This window comes from Balaenoptera physalus (genome assembly GCF_965194825.1).
Source record: "Balaenoptera physalus genome assembly, contig: HAP1_SCAFFOLD_690, whole genome shotgun sequence".
Taxonomy (NCBI): Eukaryota; Metazoa; Chordata; class Mammalia; order Artiodactyla; family Balaenopteridae; genus Balaenoptera; species Balaenoptera physalus.
In genome coordinates, this window is record NW_028126069.1 from 116,295 (window position 1) to 130,822 (window position 14,528).

Below are 14,528 nucleotides of genomic sequence, written 5' to 3' on the forward strand. Positions count from 1 at the left end.
GTGTGCAGATTTGATGGATTCACGTGCAGCATGCATTCTGCGTTAGTCATCCTCCTCTTTCATCGGTTTTTCTCTCTTTGTAAAACAAAAATTGTACGAGAAGAAAGGCTCTGTATCATATAATAATTATTTCGATTTTCTTTCTAGCCCAGTTAACAGAGTTATACCCTAATTAGAGAGGTCATTTTAAGGAAAACGCCTTCCTTCTCTAAATAGTTATTTAGAAAGTGTTTCCTTCTTGAATTCTTCACTCTTAGTTCTTCTCTATGATTTTAGGCTGTATGTATAAACCTGATTGGCCCGTCCCCTCCCTATTCATCACCAGGGACACAGATAATATAGACTAAACACCAATTCCTTCGATCTCTGCACAATTTTACTCATGCAGAAATTGAATACATGTTAATAGCTGCTTAGTGATTTCTTCTTAATACAGATCGGTTATGCATAAAGTAGGAAGAGCCCATAGAATTATAAAATACATTATTTTCTGCAAGAATTTTTTATTAATTTTCAATATTACTAAGTATAAGTTATTAAAGTAAAAGAAGAAAAGCTGTTTTAGCTATTGTTAAGTGCTCCTTAGTCCGTGTGTATAAATAAACTAGCCTCCTTCTACCCCTTGAAAGGCCAGACTGTCTTAATACTATCATGATATTGATCCTGATATCAAGTACCTTTGGTTCTGCCCACCAGCTTTAGTGTGTTATGTTTGACTCTACATGGAAGTACATGGAAGATGCTCTTCTGCATTGGCAGTGGTTTGGTACCTCCACCCTTCCTTCTTTGCTTCTGTAGGGGAGAATATTTTCATATGTGACCGTAGTAATAACATTGTGTTTATTGATAAACACTACTTAATAACAAGGAATCATTTATGGAAAGATGCTTGAGACATCTTTGTGTGATTCTTCTTTCCCCCCGCCGCCCCCCATCATAGAACATATTATTTACAGCACAGTGATTAAGAGTAGAATTCTGGAGCTAGATTGCCTAATAATTATAGTCTTGTGGCGGAGCTTCAATAGTTGTTATACATAGATTTCTGAAAACAGTGCCTGATACATACCACACTCTCTGTGTTAGTGGTGCCTCTTGTCACCACTGCCGCCGCCGCCTCCACCACCCCCATCACGAGTAATTTTTTGTTGTTTTTATCATATTGCCATTTTAGGGATTCTGTGGTTTCTGTTTCTACAAAATGGAAAGTTTTTTCCTTGGGTAGATATTCTGAGCATATTTAAAGGAGTATTTTTCCACTTAGCATGATTCTGAATCAGTCATCTTTATCATTAATAGTCGAGTATGTGCATAACTGATCCAGTTTTTCTCTTAGCTGTTGTATTCAAAGCTTTTGTAAATAGTGTATTTTAGATCCTGTGGATAATTGAACTTGGTATAGAATGGGATTTCCTCTATATAGTTTATAGAAATTGCATAGTAAATACTGAAATGGTGTGATATGGGACTATTAGGGTGAACAGTTTTCACAGCCTCTATATTGGATTAGTTAAAAGAAGAGAATAATGGCAAGATTAATATGATAGCATTCATACACCCCTTGGTTAGCAACGTCTGAACCCAGAGAGCCTTGATCACAAAATCACGATTTTGAGTCTCAACCAAAGTGAGGATATATAAAAGGAGTTTTCAGTAGGATTCAGCTGCTGTCCATCATGATGCTGGGTAAACGGAAAGTGCTTTGTACACACCCATCCTCCCACGCACCACACAGAGCCTCTTTTGGGTTAATGCTCTTGCAGCTGGTTTGCACATATCTGTATCTACTGCAGGTCTTCCTTGCCGATAGCAGCTTGCCCAAAGGAGACAGCTCTAGTGAGCGCTGCCCTTTCTTCACCGTGGAATGGCTATTTCTGCTCTCCAGGAATAGCCATCCTCTTCCTCCCCTCCAACTCAGCAGTTTAGACAGCTGGCTAATTGGATAAGAAAGTAGCTTAGGGAGAACTTGTTAATGGGGATTTTACCTGGTTTAGCAGCTTCTGCACCTGAGTATATCAGGAAAAGTCTTTTTGTTTGTTGGTTTGTTTGTTTTTGTTTTTGCTGGGAAAGAATAATGGATCCCTTTAATAGTTGGACTACATACAAATTATACAAGTGGAATTGTTAACAGTTAACATCTTAATTATTTCTTAGATGCTGATGATGGAGGAGAAAGAAGGGTATAATCCTTATTATGCATGTAAGGGCTGTTTGTATATTAGGTGGGCTCATAAAACAAATCTCTGGTTTCTTGTATGTAAAACTTGGTTGGTTCTATGAAGTTTTATTTTTTAAAAAAGGTGGTTGTACTGCTCTTTCTTGGTAAAAAAGTCTAATCAACAGAATGATGATATCTTTTTTGTGTGTGTAAGGTTTATATGTCAGCAACTAGGATGACCCGCACAGCTGGTTAAATATGTAAACACCAGGGCATTGCCTTCTGTATGTTATGGAGTACTAGATTTTTAAGTGGCAAAATCTCTTTAGTGGTTGTGAATTTACCTAAGTATTGATCCATATGAGATTCCAATAGGAGTGTCTGATTAAACTAAAGGAAACTAATGCTTTTCATAGGTGATGGTCTTTTCTCTCACAGTATGCTTTGGACTTTATCAGCATGGAAAAGACTGGAGCCAGTTGCAGTGGTTCACCTGCAGGATTCTTCCTTCGTTCAAGAGTGAAAATCCAAGCCTGACAGTACTCATGGTTCCCTATTCTGAGTTCGCTGAATCTTTTCGCTTAGCTTATTTGTTCTGCTGTGGAATTCTCAGGGACTGTAGAGAGGGACCTTTTTTTCTTCCCCTTGGAAGGGTCTGCTTGGAATGAAGCAGACCCTTAAAGAGCTTATATTAAATTGATTGATGCAGGAATTATTTGAAGGTTGAATTTAGGTTCTTTTGTAGTTCTTTTCTTGGCGGAAGTTTATGTGTATGCCTAAATACAGTTTATAAAAGTCCAAGCTTATGTATTATTTACTGACTAATGAACCAGAATTTATTATAGACCTGATGTGTGCCAGATATGAAGATACAAAGCTGGGGTAGAGGAGTAAGATCCAGTCTATTTGTGGAGATGTGTATAGAATGAGTAATAACAATATGGTTGGAGATTCGTGTTATAATGTATAGATAGATGAAAGAATGAAGATAAATGTATAGATAGAGAAAAGAATGGGAGATGTGTATATGTATGTATGTAGATCAATACTTTGTTCATGTATGATGGCATACAGACTGTGGTCATCTTATTGTCATGGGGATAAGAGCAAGAAAGTCGTCGCAAAGCAGATAACATTTATGTTGCTTTTTGAAAGCCATGTGAAATAAACCAGCTAGTTCAAGAGTAGACGATGATATTATATTCTCCTGCTTCATTTTTCTCTGTAGGACTTATCACCATCCTACATACTATGTTCATTTCATTCATTCATTCCTTGTCTATCGTATTAGGATTAAGCTCTTTGAGGGTAGGGATTTTTGTCTGTTTGGATTAATTCTATATCCTCAGCACCTAGAAAACTGCCTGGCACGTAGCTGAATGAAAGAATGAAGTTTGTGAGTTTTAGAATAGTTGTCTTACTTATTTTCCTTTTGCTTATTAAGAATCTCTCTCTACAGTTCCTCCATATTTTTGCTTACTATTTTTCATTGTGTGTACGGGAGTCTCCCTAGTGATAATATGCTGTTTCCACACTATTTCACAAACCCATCCCCTATTTTCCATCTCTCTTAACTCAGTTTCCAAACTCTCTTACCTGAATTGATACGATCTCCTAGCTGTTTTCATGTCTCTACATAACTCCCCTTAGATATTGAATATCTTCTCCACAGCTATCAGAATTATCAGTCTGAAATACAGAACTGACCGGACTGTTTCTTTGCTTAAAAGTCCCTAATAGTCCCCATCTGTCTAGAGTAAAATGTGTGCTCGTTAGAATGGCACGGAAGCCCATCCATAGCTTGGATTCAGGTACATAAAGTCCCCTTCCCATCTTATAATGAAAATGGGTCTGTTCATTTTTCTTTGTGTCACTAGTGCCTGGCATATAATAGAGACTTCACCAATAGTTTTTTGAGTAAATGAATGCGTACTAGGGTATATGAAGGAATGAATAACTATAATAATAAATTTCATTGAAAATGCTTGCTGTTGAAATAAAAGATGATATAAAAACCTAACTTGAACACTAGCATTTAAGAACAGTTTTTCCGGGCTTCCCTGGTGGCGCGGTGGTTGAGAATCTGCCTGCCGATGCAGGGGACACGGGTTCGAGCCCTGGTCTGGGAAGATCCCACATGCCGCGGAGCAGCTGGGCCCGTGAGCCACAACTACTGAGCCTGCGCGTCTGGAGCCTGTGCTCCACAACAAGAGAGGCCGCGACAGTGAGAGGCCCGCGACCGCGATGAAGAGTGGCCCCCGCTCGCCACAACCAAAGAAAGCCCTCACACAGAAACGAAGACCCAACACAGCCAAAAATAAATAAATAAATAAATTTAAGAACAGTTTTTCCTTTTTACAGCTGATTTGTTTTTCTTAGCATCCAGCTGTTCAATGTGCTGTCCTCCCTCAGCATTTTTTAAAGGAATCTCTCTGGGCATTTACACTGTTGCTTTGGAAGTAATCCAGTTTCTCATGGCTTTCCTCTCTGTAGGTCTTCCCTTTATCCCCATCCCTATATGTTGGGTCTTTTCTCCCTAGCTACTTTCCTTATTTCTTTATAGAGATTTATGACTCTGCATGTATGACCATACCCATGTGTATGTCTTTTCTCTCTTCTGGCTATAAGTTCTCAGTTTAAAGCTTTGCCTGAAGTTCTAAGACCCTTAGGGTTAAATTACTTCTACAGAGCACACACTGACAGCCCTGATCTACCTGTTTCCGACTTAAAATGATTTTTATTGTGACTGTTTGTATTTCTCTGAATTTCCTTTTTTTTCCCCCCTTAAATATGTGTGCACAACTCAGATTGAAAAGCTCCAAGAGCAACTTAGAGATAAGGAAAAGCAGATGAGCAGCTTGAAGGAGCGAGTCAAATCCTTGCAGGCTGACACCACCAACACTGACGCCGCCTTGACTACTTTGGAGGAGGCCCTTGCCGAGAAGATGGGTGACTGGCCCAGACTCCTCACAGACACATTTCTTCTGCCTTCTCATTAATCTGAAAGTCACTTTAGTGCTGAGACTTGATAGAGGAGACAGAAGAAGTCGCTTTGGCAAAAGGGAAAAGAGCTGCCTGTACTGTTGCTGACGTACCCAGTGTAAGGGAAAGAAGATTCGTTTTGTTGTTGCCAATTTAAGCACCTGTTGCTAGGCAGGATGGATTCCGTACTGGAGGGCAGTGGCTGAAGTTTCTAAAGAACCAGCCATGTGCTCCCTGTTTACTATCTTCTTTTTTATGTGTATGGTCAGCTAGAATTCGGTGATGTGGGAATGTCAGACGCTGACCATCAGGAGGCAACATTAGTTCTCTTTTACTGTGCCGCATTGGGATCTAATATATTCATGGGTTTTAGTTATTAATACAGTGTACTTGCTGTTTTTCTAGTCGTGGCCTTGCCACTTCATTTTGCCTTCATGAGCAAACCTAGTTTTTACAGGAATGGTTGACTAAATAAAGAAGTGGCCCAACATGACAAGTGTTAATGTCTTGGAGGAGGTTTAAGGACTCTTGGTGGGGCATTTTAATTGGATTCTTCTTATTTTTTCTTTAAAGGATAGGGTTACTGTTCCTTAAGCCTCTTGGACTCAGAATGTTTCAGGCTTCCTGCCCAGGGATCAAGGCTTGATCCCCGAATATATTCAGAAATAATACCCATAAATGTACTTAAATTGCTTCAACTTTCAAACTTCCTGAGTATCTGTTGACAGAAGTTTTAATGGTTTCTCTTTTCTTTATCCTTCTTTATGCTTTAAGCTCAACAAATCATAATCTCTCCAACCTCCTCCTGTTTGCTGTGTGAGTTGTGAGTTGTTTCCATTGCTTTGTAGGCAACATGTGAATTATATATAGAAAAGAAATATTTGCTACTTATTGTCCTTAGGGTATATGTATAAGTTTTTTGTTGCTTGGGATTTGAATAAATGAGATTATTCCAAAAGAATACTCTAGGGACATCTAATACTAATTAAGGTTATAAGAAAAGAAACCTAGGGGAATCAAAAGAACAAAACCAGATGTATGTTAGGGCAAGATAGGTTGGAAGGTTGAATTCTTTACAAGGTCAATTATTAACGACCTATCACTGTCTTTTGAATGGTGGATGGAAGTGTGAAATTTTATCAGCTAGAAGCTGAATTGCAGTCATATGATAGAAGTATGAAAGGAATTTTCTCATGTATTGATGTGCTCTCTTATCAGGAGCGGACAATCGAACGCTTAAAGGACCAGCGGGACCGAGATGAGCACGAAAAGCAGGAGGAAATTGATAACTACAAAAAAGATCTTAAAGACCTGAAAGAAAAAGTCAGCCTATTGCAAGGCGACCTCTCAGAGAAAGAGGTCAAGATCACCAAAATGGAATTACTTGGTTTGCTTAGCCAGTGCATTGTGTGTATATGTTGTTGGTGTTTACATAATGCGTATAAAAAAAGGGTCTGTTGGAAGATTTAAAGAATCTTCTTATAGCAGGGATTATTTCAGGAAGCTCTGCAGAGATATAGTAGATGGAATCATTTCTTTCCTAAGTCTTACCTCTTACCTCTTGCAACTGTTATGAGTTGGCTTCTTACTTGCTAATGACGTTTTACAGATCCTAAAATAACAGTATTTCTCCAGTTACATTTGGAGAAATATTGTGCTAATGGTGAGAAAGCTGATAGACGAACGGCATATGCACAAGGAGGACAGTTTATTTACATCAGCTCTTAACGATCACCTCAGCATTGGCAGAGAAATCTTAAATGATTGTTGACCAATTAGGTGACTTAATAGACTTTGATTTTACTTTTGAAGAATCTTGTCGATGTCACCTAAATAGCAGAAATGCCTAATGCCTTGTGATCAGATAATAATGAGCTTTAGGGACATTCTCAGGGTTTTCTTTCTAATATCTTTAGGAAAATTTATGGGAATTTGTGTTTCTAATAGAATGTTTCTTCCAGAATTAGAAGAGAAGAAAAAAGTCAGTGTAGCTACTAAGGTTGACTGCTTACATTCACAAAGCTTGATCTACTTCCATTTATTTTGTGGGAATGGATATGTATTGGTAGAGCTCTTTAAGTCACTATTCAGTTGGTATTTCTTGGGAATTCATTCTGTTTTAGTTAGAACTTGAAAGCCAGAGCTAATGTTGTTGTTCTGTATTTCATGTTCTTGAAGTGGAAATATGTCAGTATATGCTAATGGAAAGAAACTACAAACCACCAGGAAAATAAATTTAAGAATTTAAATCTCCATTTTGTTAATAAATAGTATTTATTCTAGATGTATGTTGCTTCTTTTAGGCTTTACTCTTGGATCTGAAAGAGCATGCTTCTTCCCTGGCTTCCGCAGGATTGAAAAAGGACTCACGGCTTAAGACACTAGAAATTGCTTTGGAGCAGAAGAAGGAAGAGTGTCTGAAGATGGACTCGCAGTTGAAAAGGGTTAAAGAAAACTTTTCCAATTTCTTGCTTTGCTTTATTTATTTTTTTTAAGTTTCTGCTTTATAACAAAGTGAATCAGCTATACATAAACATATATCCCCGTATCTCCTCCCTCTTGCATCTCCCTCCCATCCTCCCTATCCCACCCCTCTAGGTGGTCACAAAGCACTGAGCTGATCTCCCTGTGCTATGCGGCTGCTTCCCACTAGCTATCTGTTTTACATTTGGTAGTGTATATATGTCCATGCCACTCTCTCACTTTGTCCCAGCTTACCCTTCCCCCTCCCCGTGTCCTCAAGTCCATTCTCTACATCTGCGTCTTTATTCCTGTCCTGCCCCTAGGTTCTTCATAACTTTTTTTTTTTTTTTAGATTCCGTATATATGTGTTAGCATACGGTATTTGTTTTTCTCTTTCTGACTTACTTCACTGTGTATGACAGACTCTAGGTCCATCCACCTCACTACAAATAACTCAATTTCATTTCTTTTTATGGCTGAGTAATATTCTATTGTATATATGTGCAACATCTTCTTTATCCATTCGTCTGTTGATGGACACTTAGGTTGCTTCCATGTCCTGGCTATTGTAAATAGAGCTGTAATGAACATTGTGGTACATGACTCTTTTTGAATTATGGTTTTCTCAGGGTATATGCCCAGTAGTGGGATTGCTGGGTTGTATGGTAGTTCTATTTATAGTTTCTTAAGGAACCTCCCTACTGTTCTCCATAGTGGTTGTATCAATTTACATTCCCACCAACAGTGCAAGAGGGTTCCCTTTTCTCCACACCCTCTCCAGCATTTATTGTTTGTAGATTTTTTGATAATGGCCATTCTGACTGGTGTGAGGTGATACCTCATTGTAGTTTGGATTTGCATTTCTCTAATGATTAGTGATGTTGAGCATCCTTTCATGTGTTTGTTGGCAATCTGTATATCTTCTTTGGAGAAATGTCTGTTTAGGTCTTCTGCCCATTTTTGGATTGGGTTGTTTGTTTTTTGATATTGAACTGCATGAGCTGCTTGTATATCTTGGAGTTTAATCCTTTGTCAGTTGCTTCATTTGCAAATATTTTCTCCCATTCTGAGGGTTGTCTTCTCATCTCGTTTATGGTTTCCTTCGCTGTGCAAAAGCTTCTAAGTTTCTAGGTCCCATTTGTTTATTTTTGTTTTTATTTCCATTTCTCTAGGAGGTGGGTCAAAAAGGATCTTGCTGCGATTTATGTCATAGAGTGTTCTGCCTCTGTTTTCCTCTAAGAGTTTGATAGTGTCTGGCCTTCCATTTAGGTCTTGAACCCATTTTGAGTCTATTTTTGTGTATGGTGTTAGGGAGTGTTCTGCTTTCATTCTTTTACATGTAGCTGTCCAGTTTTCCCAGCACCATTTATTGAAGAGGCTGTCTTTTCTCCATTGTATATTCTTGCCTCCTTTATCAAGAATAAGGTGACCATATGTGAGTGGGTTTATCTCTGGGCTTTTTACCCTGTTCCATTGATCTGTATTTCTGTTTTTGTGCCAGTCCCATACTGTCTTGATGACTGTTCTTGCTTTGCTTTAAATAACAGCATAGTAGAAAACTCTATAGTGTCCATATGGAATAACTTAACCAGTGGAGCAATAATCTCCTAAAATTCAAAATACCATTTATACCTTGATTAATTGTCTTGGCATTCTTATCCTATTTTACTTTACTCCTGAGAGTCCCCAAACTCTTAGAAAATTGGCAATTCAGAGTAAGATTAAAATATGCAGCTCCTTTATAGATGAAATGTCAGACCACAATGTAAAAATCTCAGTTATCTGATATTTTTCTTCTATTAGCATTAGGCTTCCTGGAAAGAGATAATTTAACAGTGATAGTCACCCATACCGGTGAATATTAGAATTTGGTACAGGTATTTACTGTCCATTTCATTGATTTACACCTCTCTAATATTTATATGGCAGTTTGTGGTTTTCAAAGCACTTTCATACTTATTATCTCTGAGTTACCAACTCCGATTAACTGGGTCCAGTTCATGTGATTACTGATGAGAAGGGGGCCCAGCCTAGTCTTGAGACTTGGTGGTGTTCTTTTGACATATATTGGGTTTGTTCAGCATGAACACCTTGTGATGAATCATTATTTAGGGTTTGCCAGAAATGAAGTCATGTTCTTAAGCTAAGGAAAGGAAGAAAATCCAGTAGCTTAAAGTTACTTTTGAATAAGTAGGAAAATACTTTTTTTGAGATTAACTAATTCAGATTTGGTAATTGACTTTTTTCCCCCTCACTAAAGAAGTGAAGGTAATTTTCTATTTAATACTGGAATATTGAAGGTAAGACTGTTAGATGTATTTAGGATTATGAAACTGAGCAGTAACTGTCAAGAGTAATAAATGTTATTCACTAATATTCCAAACTCGCCTATTTATGGCAATCCCATATTTTCTCTTTGTTTATTTTTAATCTCCTTGTTACGATACTTCTATAGCTGGCCATTTTTATGATCTCTTAAACTTTGTGTTTAGGTTCATGAGAAAAAATAAAGTTATCTTTGGGTAGAGGACTTGGTGGCTTCCCCCTACTCTGATTTATTACTTGTTTTTCTGCTAATTGCCATTTTACTTTTCGTATTTTCCCTTCTTTCATTCTGGACAACTGTAACTTTTCATTTTAATTAATTAGTGATGTTTTCCTATTACACTGCTCCCACAACGCCCTCCTCCAACCTAAATATAGGTTGCTCTAGAGTTTGCAATATACATTTTCACTCTTTTCTTTTTCCTCAGCTTTTTCAATGCCAAAAATTGTAGATATTTAAGGTGTACAACATGATGCTTTCATCTATGTATGCATGGTGAAATGGTTACCACAGTCAAGCTAATTAACACATTCATCAACCTTAAATAGTTACCTTTTTTCGTGTGTGTGGTGAGAACACTTTTTAAAAATTGTAGTATAATTGACATATAACATTTTATTAGTTTCTGGTGTACAACATAACAACTCAATATTTGTATATATTGCAGAATCATCACCACAGTAAATCTATTGAACATCCATCAATATACATAGTTATAAATTTTTTTTCTTGTGATGAGAACTTTTAAGATTTATTCTCTTAGCAACTTTGACACATGCAGCACATATTTATAGTCACCATGCTGTACATCACATCCCCAGGACTTACTGTTTTGTAACTGGAAATGTGTACCTTCTGGTCCCCTTCACCCATGTCGCCCACCTCTGACTCCCCACTTCTGGCAGGCTACCGGTCTTTTCTGTGAGCTTGGTCTTTTTGTTTTTGTTTTAGATTCCATATGTAAGTGCAATCATAATGACATTTATCTACTCTGTCTGACTTATCTCACTTAGCACGTTCTCAAGGTCCATCCATATTGTGGCCAATGAAGAGACTTTCCCCCTTTTTTATGGCTGAGTAATATTCCTGTGTGTGTATACATACATACATACGTACATACCACATTTTCTTATCTATTCATCCACTGATGGACACTTAGGTTGTTGAGAACACTTTTCAAGATGTATTCTCTTAGCAAATTTCAAGTATGCAACACAACATTGTTAACTAGAGTCAATATCCTATACGTTAGATCCCCAGGACTTATTCATCTTATAACTGAAAGTTTGTACACTTTGACCAACATCTTCCCATTTCCCCACCCCCAGCCCCTGGCAACCACCCTTCTACCCTCTGCTTTTCTGAGTTCACCTTTTTCAGATTCCACATTATAAGCAAGATCTTACATGTTTTTAATATGTGGCATTTCCTTCTCATTCTTCTTTGGAGTGTCCATTTTTCTGCTTACATTGCCCCTCTACTCTTGGGTGTTGTCTCCTTTTCCCCTTAGCGCCTTTAACTATTTTTTAAAAATATTTATTTATTTTATTTATTTATTTTTTTGTCTGTGTTGGGTCTTAGTTGTGGCATGCGGGATCTTCATTGTGATGCGCGGGCTCTCTAGTTGTGGCGCACGGGCTCCAGAGCGCATGGGCTCTGTCGTTTGTGGGATGCAGCCTCTCTAGTTGAGGCGTGGGGGCTCCGTAGTGGCGGCGCGCGGGCTTAGTTGCCCTGCGGCATGTGGGATCTTAGTTCTCTGACCGGGGATCAAACCCGTGTCCCCTGCACTGGAAGACGGATTCTTAACCGCTGGACCACCAGGGAAGTCCTGTGCCTTTAGCTATTTATCATAGTTACTTTAAATTCCCTGTCTGGTAATTCCAACATCTGTGTCAAATATATGAGTCTTATTTTTTACTAGCAGGGGCTAGAGTGGGAGAAATGCCCTTTCCCCAGGTAGGACAAAGCTCTGTTAAAATTTTTACTCCTGAGGGTCTGTCTTTGCATAGAGTACACTTTGGGCATATTTCACAATTGTTACTCTTCCCCTCCTGCAGCCAGAACCACAAGGGGATTTTTGTTGGCTCTTCACTGTGAGACCCTGGTGTGGTTCCTGGATTAAAGCCCATGAAAGTATGGGCCCCCCCCTAAAACCGCCGGCCCTGGGACTTTTCCTCACTCTTTTGCTTGTACGTCCACACTCAGCCCCCAGCAGTTCCTTAAAATTACCACTACCACTTAAGTGTTTCTGCTCACAGCTTCTGCTCCAGGTGAGCAGATCTCAGCTTCAGCTCTGTGGGTTTGCCAGTATCTCTTGATGTTGGAGGGGTAATTTTTCCTATGACCTCAGTTCTCTGATAGGTCCTAGAAAACTCATTGATTTTCTGTTTTTCAACTTTTTCTTGTAAAAATAGTAGTGATGACTTCTGAGTTTTTTACATGTTGGAACTGAAGTTCCAGTAGCTTCCTGTATGGAACAGGCCTACTCATTCTTGTTTTGTGAAGGTATTTGTATGAATTTTGCTGTTTAGAATAAAATCTAAAAATATAATAAAAACAGTTTTTTAATTATATTTGGGAATCAGCTTTAGTTTTATTCATTAACACATAACTGTTTATGGAATCAGTAAGTTAACCTATGCCCAGGAATTTGAAATTAGATCACAGAGATTTAATTAACAACATAGCTGTCTTATACAGCTTTTTCAGTTCTGCTAGATGTTGAATGAATTTGACTATTTTATCATGTCTGTTTCTAAACTTAGTTTATATTGGAAATTGCCTTATTGAAAATAAAAAACCCTTTGACTTTAAAAAAAGTCTTAAAATAAATGAGAGCATATTTCCTAATGTAAGATTGAGATAAGAGTCTAGTAATAAAATGTAAGACCCAGAATAATTGTTAAATATCATATTTCAGATTTTATCCCATTCTAGTAGATAAGTGCTTCCCTAGCATTATTACATTTTAAAAGCAGGGCAGTGAAGTAAGTCAGACAGAGAAAGACAAATACTGTATGATCTCACTTATATGTGGAATGTAAAAACCAAAAACCAACCAAAAACTGAACTCATAGATACAGAGACCAGATTGGTAGTTGTCAGAAATGGAGGGCTGTGTGTGTGTGTGTGTGTGTGTTTGTATAATGGGTGGAGGTGGTCAAAAGGTACAAACTTCCAGTTATAAAAAAAAAAAAAATGTAACTGTGTAGTGATATTTTGTCTATGTAATATTTAAGCAGAGAAGAACCTTATAAATTGAAGACTAGCTATTAGATGTTTGATAATCCCCTGTTGAAATTGGAGTATAGGTGGCTTTTGGGGACATGGTTTGCCCACTGCCACTGTATGTATATCTGATAGAATTTGGACATTTTCTTTGTAGGCACACGAGGCAGCATCGGAAGCCAGAGCCAGTCCAGAGATGAGTGATCGAATACAGCAATTGGAGAGAGAGATTGCCAGGTACAAAGATGACTCTAGCAAGGCCCAGGCAGAAGTTGACCGCCTCTTGGAAGTCTTGAAGGAGGTGGAAAGTGAGAAGAATGACAAAGATAAGAAGATTGCTGAGTTGGAAAGGTAAGGGAAGGGAAGCTGAAGAGGCACTCTCTATGTTAGAGAGGTTGAAGGATGGTTTTAAAACTATGTACTTTTCGGGACATATTTTTCCAATAAATCTGCCTCTCTGAATTTACTTTATTACCTACTTTTTATTCTAAGTCAGTGTAACTTCACTGTTGCAGTCTCTGAATGGCAACACGGAGTGGGAATAGATTGGGAAGCTATGGACTTCAGCATCATTGATTGGAAAGAGAAAGTATTCATTGATTAAGAAGTTAAAGTTTTCTACTGGCTAATCAAGAGAGTGCAGATAGCCACTTGCTCTCTCATTATTTATTTATCTGTTTAAGGAACAAATGAACCTCAAGTTTAAGGAGTTAAAATTTTTAATTGGTTTAGACATTTTATGTTGAGCCGTTGCTCTTTTGGGCTGTGAATTTTTAGACTCTGTATTGTGGAGAAGCAAGCTATTACATTGGTACATAGGTCAAATTTAGAAGGAGGGACATTTTGAGGACAAGTTAGGAGACTTGGATGTGATTTTTTATTGAGCTCTGACTTTGACTTCTTCAGAATGAGCTTTGTTTAAACAGAACCAGCCAGATAGCTCTCTTGGAATTTTCTTTGCCTTTTTTTCTTGTTAGGGTATTTTGTACTAAAGATAAAGCGTATGCCTCTTGGCCTCTTCCTTTACACCATGTATTTAACATAAATTCACAAGTGCATAGAAATAGTTCTTCCAGTAGAACTGCATTAATCACTGTATTCTGAACAGTCAGAGAGACTGGCAGTGACAGAATGAAGTCATTAATCCGTGTGACTCCTCTGAGCCTGATTCTTAGAAGTATTTTATTTTCATGCTCTTGAATGTTGGGAAGTAGTAGACTACTTTCATAAGTTGTTTACTAAGTTTTAAATTTTTAGGATATTGGTAGACTTGATATTTTCCCCTGGAAGTAACTTTTTCCTCTTGTTCTGTACCCATAGAATTTTGATTTTCAAAACACTAAAAGGATAAAGTCCAACCCTCACAATTCT

The 14,528-nt window shown here is 37.9% G+C and overlaps 1 protein-coding gene and 1 pseudogene across 5 annotated transcripts in view; one reads left to right on the forward strand and one right to left on the reverse strand.

Moving 5' to 3' along the window:
* The window catches only part of LOC309653615 (ELKS/Rab6-interacting/CAST family member 1-like), a 159,305-nt pseudogene that overhangs the window by 109,344 nt on the left and 35,433 nt on the right, over positions 1 to 14,528 (forward strand). The window contains exons 8-11 of the transcript XR_014268826.1: positions 4,966 to 5,103; positions 6,359 to 6,499; positions 7,444 to 7,584; positions 13,315 to 13,508. The product of XR_014268826.1 is annotated as an ELKS/Rab6-interacting/CAST family member 1-like (transcript). The remainder of the gene's footprint in view (positions 1 to 4,965; positions 5,104 to 6,358; positions 6,500 to 7,443; positions 7,585 to 13,314; positions 13,509 to 14,528) is intronic.
* The window catches only part of LOC309653614 (ELKS/Rab6-interacting/CAST family member 1-like), a 119,660-nt gene that overhangs the window by 59,703 nt on the left and 45,429 nt on the right, over positions 1 to 14,528 (reverse strand). The gene's annotated exons all lie outside the window — the stretch shown is intronic.